Raw genomic sequence first — 5,773 nt, 5'->3', positions numbered from 1 at the left:
CATGTTGAAAGCATTACAGAGGCCTAAGTATATTAAATCAATCCTATTACCTTTATCAATCAAACTTGTAATCTCATCAAATAAAGATATCAAGTTAGACAGGATCTATCTTCCATAAGCCCATGTTAATTTGTATTAATTATATAACCTTCCTTTAAGTCTTTATCAATCCAGTCCCGTATCAGCTGCTCCTTTACCTCAGCCAGGATCAATGTCAGACTGACAGGGCTATAATTAACTGCGTCATCTCGTTTATCCTTTTAAAATATTGGCATTATATTAGCTTTCTTCCTGTCTTCTGGAACTTCCCCAGTGTTCCAAGACTTATTGAAAATCACATGTTAATAGTCCAATGAACTCCCCAGCCATATCTTTTAAAACTCTTGATTACAAGTTACCTGGACCAACTGATTTAAAAATGTGTAACTTCAGTTACATTTTAGAGATCCTGCCAAGTTATTATTGGACAATAAAGTATTTCATCATCATATATAATTTGGCTTTTAACAAAAAATAGAACAGAAATTGATTGAATCCTTCAGACTTCTTCATTATTAACAGTGCCATTTTCATCAAGAAATGGGCCAATACCATTGTGAGGATTCTTTTTGTTACTAATATACTTTAAAAAAAATCCTTATTGCCCTTAACTCTGCTGGCCATAGATTTCTTCTTGGGTCTCTTTGTGTCCTTTATTGATTCTTTTTTTCTAAAATTCCTAGCTTCTGATTTATATTAATTACTATCAATTTCCACTTTCTTCCATTGGTTATATATTTTTGTAGCTAACTTCACTTTCCTTCTAAGCCATATTGTTTTTGATTTTTAGCCTGTACCTTCTGTGAGATTGTAGCTGTTAGGGCATTTAGTAAAGGGGTGTTAAACAATTCCCAATTATCATTCACATTTTTCTAATTTAATTCTCCCAGCTGCTTTTACTCATAACTGTTTTCACATTTTTGAAATTGTCCCTCTCGAAAGCTCAGTGTGTATTACTGGTTTGGACTTTATTCTGTTTGCATATTACAAATGTGATTGTCATGTTCACTTGTACCTAAACTTTCACCAAGTTTTAGTTCTGTGATAAACTTTGTTAGGATATAGATTTTCAGGCCTGTCTGTAAAGGCCTATACTCTAAGAATTTAGGTGTATTCTTATCACTTAGCTAGTTCTAGAGGTATAAAAGAAAGAATCAAAATCACCGTCTGCTGGTGTAAGGGCCTTCTCTTACTGTGACAGTCTGAGGCCCTGTTCTTAGGCTAAGGCCTTTGGCTAAGCAGCAGAGGCAGCCATAAGCGGGGAAGCGAACAGTCACATCCTCACATTCCAAACTAGTCACATTGAAATAAGGTGCTATTGGGCTGTTAGGAATACAATCCTGTCCTGATCATGCCTATCACCTCCAAAGAAAGGGAACTGCCTAGAAGATGTAAAAGGAAACTTAGTTTGATAGCATCCTGTCTGGCAAGAACTCACTTATCAATAGATGTAGTTGTGAAATCCTCACTTCTGTATTGTTTTGTCATTATAGTTCCCACTTTGCTATTGTTTGTCTGTATAATCTCTGTCTGGTTCTGTGATTGTTTCTGTCTGCTGTATAATTAATTTTGCTGGGTGTAAACTAATTAAGGTGGTGGGATATAATTGGTTAAATAATCATGTTAGGATTGGTTAGTTAAATTTCAGTAAAATGATTGGTTAAGGCATAGCTAAGCAGAACTCAAGTTTTACTATATAGTCTGCAGTCAATCAGGAAGTAAGGGGGGGAAATGGGAACAGGGAATGGGGGTGGGGAAATTGGAATCATGTTTTGCTAAGGTGGGGGAATGGGAACAGGGACACAGGTAAGGCTCTGTGGTGTCAGAGCTGGGAAAGGGGACACTAAGGAAGGAAATTGGAATCATGCTTGCTGGCAGTTCACTCCAATAAACATTGAATTGTTTGCACCTTTGGACTTCGGGTATTGTTGCTCTCTGTTCATGCGAGAAGGACCAGGGAAGTAAGTGGGTGAAGGAATAAGGCCCCTAACTAACTTCTCTTTGACTGCCAGATGGGGTCTAATCTAGAATTTTCCCATGTTGGATGCAAGACTTTGATTTAGATAATTGCTTCTATAATATTTAGAAATTTCAAGGATGTTTTAGTACAGCAATGAGACCTCTAGCATGTGTCACCCAAACTGAAGTCCTCAGTGATCATGCAGCTTTTTTCCCCCTACCCATTATAGATAGGTGTTTAAGACGCTGGTCATCCTAGTGAGATTAGGTGGTGTGTAGCAGGTACTAAGTTGTTATCTATCTTGTGCTTTATCTGTTAGGATACTGATGCGTAAATATTCAAAATTTGTTTTTGGTTGTGAGTGACTAAAAGAGGTAATGCTGTTTTTGATATAGTGCCATTCTTCCCTCCCTTCTTTTTCTACTCAATATTTTCTAAATAGGCTATAATCATTTGTTTTTAACATTACAATCATGTAGATCAACCATAAATGCATGTTGATTGGTATTAATAAAAAATTAAAGGAGAGTAATCAAGTCCCATATCAGACAATCCATGGTCTTGTCTGGGATTGATTTCAGTCTGACAAACCTATAATTACACAGGTCCTGCCATTTACCCTCTTTAAATATTGGAACAACATTAGCTTTTTTTTCCTGGAACTTACCCAGTCCTCCAAGACTTATTGAAGATCAGAATTAATGGTCCAGTGAGCAACTCAGCCAAGCAGTATTCAAGCACCAGGACTTGCCTCTTTGTGGGAATTTTGAAGTGGTAATACACTCCCTTTCCATGACCCTTCCCAGGAGATATATAAGAGCATAAGCCTGGGCACCATAATGTTTCATAGTTGTCATTTCCTATATTTCTTAATGATGTGCCTTTGAATTTGATTCCATTCTGGGAATGGAATCCTTTCCTGTTAAATGAAAGAAATTTAAATATAAAATGGAAGAATAGGTCTGTGTAATCCTTGAAATCAACCTGGATGTTTGGTGTGAGTAGACATGTGGATATATGTTTGTTTGTTTGTTTTTGTTTTTGTTTTTGTTTTTACATAAGCAAATTAAACTGCCATGGAATAAGAGGGAAGGTCATCTCATGGATTGGTAAATGGTTAAAAGATAGGAAACAAAGGGTAGGAATTAATGGTCAATTTTCAGCATGGAGATAGGTAAATAGTGGTTTCTCCCTGGGGTCTGAACTGGGACCAGTATGTATAACATATTCATAAATGATTTGGAAAAAAGAGTAAACAGTGAGGTGGCAGCATTTGCAGATGATACAAAACTACTCAAGATAGTTAAGTGCCAAACAGACCGCAAAAAGCTACAAAGGGATCTCACAAAACTGGGTGACTGGGCAACAAAATGGCAGATGAAATTCAGTGTTGATAAATGCAAAGTAATTATTATTGGAAAACATAATCCCAACTATAGTTATAAAATAATGCAGTCTAAATTAGCTACAAGAAAAGGAGGACTTGTGGCACCTTAGAGACTAACAAATTTATTTGAGCATAAGCTTCCGTGAGCTACAGCTCACTTCATAGGATGCATTGAGCTGTAGCTCACGAAAGCTTATGCTTATGCTCAAATAAATTTGTTAGTCTCTAAGGTGCCACAAGTCCTTCTTTTCTTTTTGTGGATACAGACTAACATGGCTGCTACTCTGAAACCTCTAAATTAGCTGTTACCACTCAAGAAAGAGATTGTGGAGTCATTGTGAATAGTTCTCTGAAAACACCTACTAAATGTGCAGTGGTAGTCAAAAAACGTAACAGAATCTTGGGAATCGTTAAGGAAGGGATAGATAATAAGACAGAAAATATCACATTGCCTGTATATAAATCCATGGTACACCCACATCTTGGATACTGTGTGCAGATGTGGTTGCCTCATCTCAAAAAAGATATATTGGAAGTGGAAAAAGTACAGAAAAAGGCAACAAAAATAATTAGGGGTATGGAACAGCTTCCATATGGGGAAAGATTAATAAGACTGGGACTTTTTAGCTTGGAAAAGAGACGACTAAAGGGGGACATGATAGAGGTCTGTAAAATCATGAGTGGAGAAAGTAGATGAGGAAGTGTTATTTACGCCTTCTCATAACACAAGAACTAGGGGTTACCAAGTGATATTAATAGGCAGCAGGTTTAAAACAAACAAAAGGAAGTATTTCTTCACACAACGCACAGTCAACCTGTGGAACTCTTTGCCAGAGGACGTTGTGAAGGCCAAGACTATAATAGGGCACAAAAATGAACTAGATCCTGTCATGGAGGATAGGTCCATCAATGGCTTTTGGCCAGGATGGGCAGGTATCATGTTCCAAGCCTCTGTTTGCCAGGGGCTGGGCATGGGAATGGGCGACAGGGGATGGATCACTTGATGACTACCTGTCCTGTTCATTCCCTCAGGGCCACCTGGTATTGGCCGCTGTGGTAAGACAGGATACTGGGCTAGATGAATATTTGGTACAACCCAGTATGGCTGTTCTTATGTTCTTACATTAAAAAACTAGTGTACTAATCAAATTAAATGTGAACATATCCACCTTCTCTAATGAGATCTCGAATTTACTTCTAAAACTGAGATTGTCAGAATTCTATCATCCTTGATAAACTGTAGGTTTCAAATTCCCTTCACAAATTGTTTCCTGCCAGCCCCGCTCAGCCTGCTGCCATGCTTGCCATACTATGGCAAGCATGGAGCCCTCTCAGCTCACCATCACCATACGTCTCCTGGGTGCTGCTGGCAGATGTGGTACTGTGTACATTGCTACACAGCAGCAGCTCCTTGCCTTCGCGGCAGACAGTACAGTAGGACTGATAGCAGTTGTACGTCTCCTGGGTGCTTCTGGCAGACCTCAGTGAGGTTGATCAGGGGCACCTTGACAGACATGGCTATCCTCCTCTTAGAGCACCGAATGGGAGTGATTCCAGGTCATTCTCTTCTTTAAATTTCATCTCATGGAGATTCAATCCTGCCTGGAATATCATGAGAGCTGGAGGCTTCTGCCTCAGGCTGCTTTCCCAGCCGGCAGCATCGCGCGGTCACACCTACCCCAGCCTGCTCCTTGCTCCCATGGCTCATGAAGCCTGGACAGTAGTAAGGAGCTGTTCAACTTTTGGAATGACAAATCCAGAATGAAGGATTGCACTCTATGCGCCACGTTAAGATTATTTCAGAGTCCTAGATAGCATTTAGTCCCTATAAAAGGCTTCATGAAAATTTTCCCCCACCCCTAACAAAAATGCTCATTTATCAAAGCAGCTGAAAGGGTAAGGAACCCGGGACTATAACTTAGAGAGAGTTTCCGTATTATTTAACTCATAAATGATATAATTCAAAGTAAAATTTCACAGCTCGGTCTGTTCTAAGACTAAAAATGCAGGAGGGGAGTCTGAAAAAGGAACCGTGACCTGTTTCTGCCCAGTTTCGAAGTGGGGACCTTTCACATGTTAGGTGAACGTGATAACCACTACACTACAGAAACCCAACTTGAACATATCCCTCATGTGGTCCCTATTATACTTTATGTAATGTGTGGTTGTATATTATTAATAGTTTAGTGTATCATGGGGCTTCTCTTTTTTTGCTACAGACTTTGCCGAATGCACAGGAATGTTTTCTCTAGCTACAGAAGCTATCTAATGCAATGTCTATATCTATGGCCTTCCTGCTCACAAAGCAGTCATGCCCCCGCCCAAAATTGACACAGCGCAGAGTGCATGTGACACAGCGACCTGGCTTGGGCAGGATCACTAGTGCA

The 5,773-nt window shown here is 39.3% G+C and overlaps 1 non-coding gene across 1 annotated transcript; it reads right to left on the bottom strand.

Annotated features, from left to right (window-relative positions):
* Positions 1-5,424: 5,424 nt before the first annotated feature.
* TRNAV-AAC (transfer RNA valine (anticodon AAC)) lies at positions 5,425-5,497 on the bottom strand. The gene has a single exon. It is a non-coding gene; the product is annotated as a tRNA-Val (tRNA).
* Between the last annotated feature and the right edge of the window lie 276 nt (positions 5,498-5,773).

Source organism: Lepidochelys kempii, chromosome 3, assembly GCF_965140265.1.
Source record: "Lepidochelys kempii isolate rLepKem1 chromosome 3, rLepKem1.hap2, whole genome shotgun sequence".
NCBI classification, from domain to species: domain Eukaryota; kingdom Metazoa; phylum Chordata; order Testudines; family Cheloniidae; genus Lepidochelys; species Lepidochelys kempii.
This window is presented reverse-complemented; position numbering and strand designations above follow the sequence as displayed.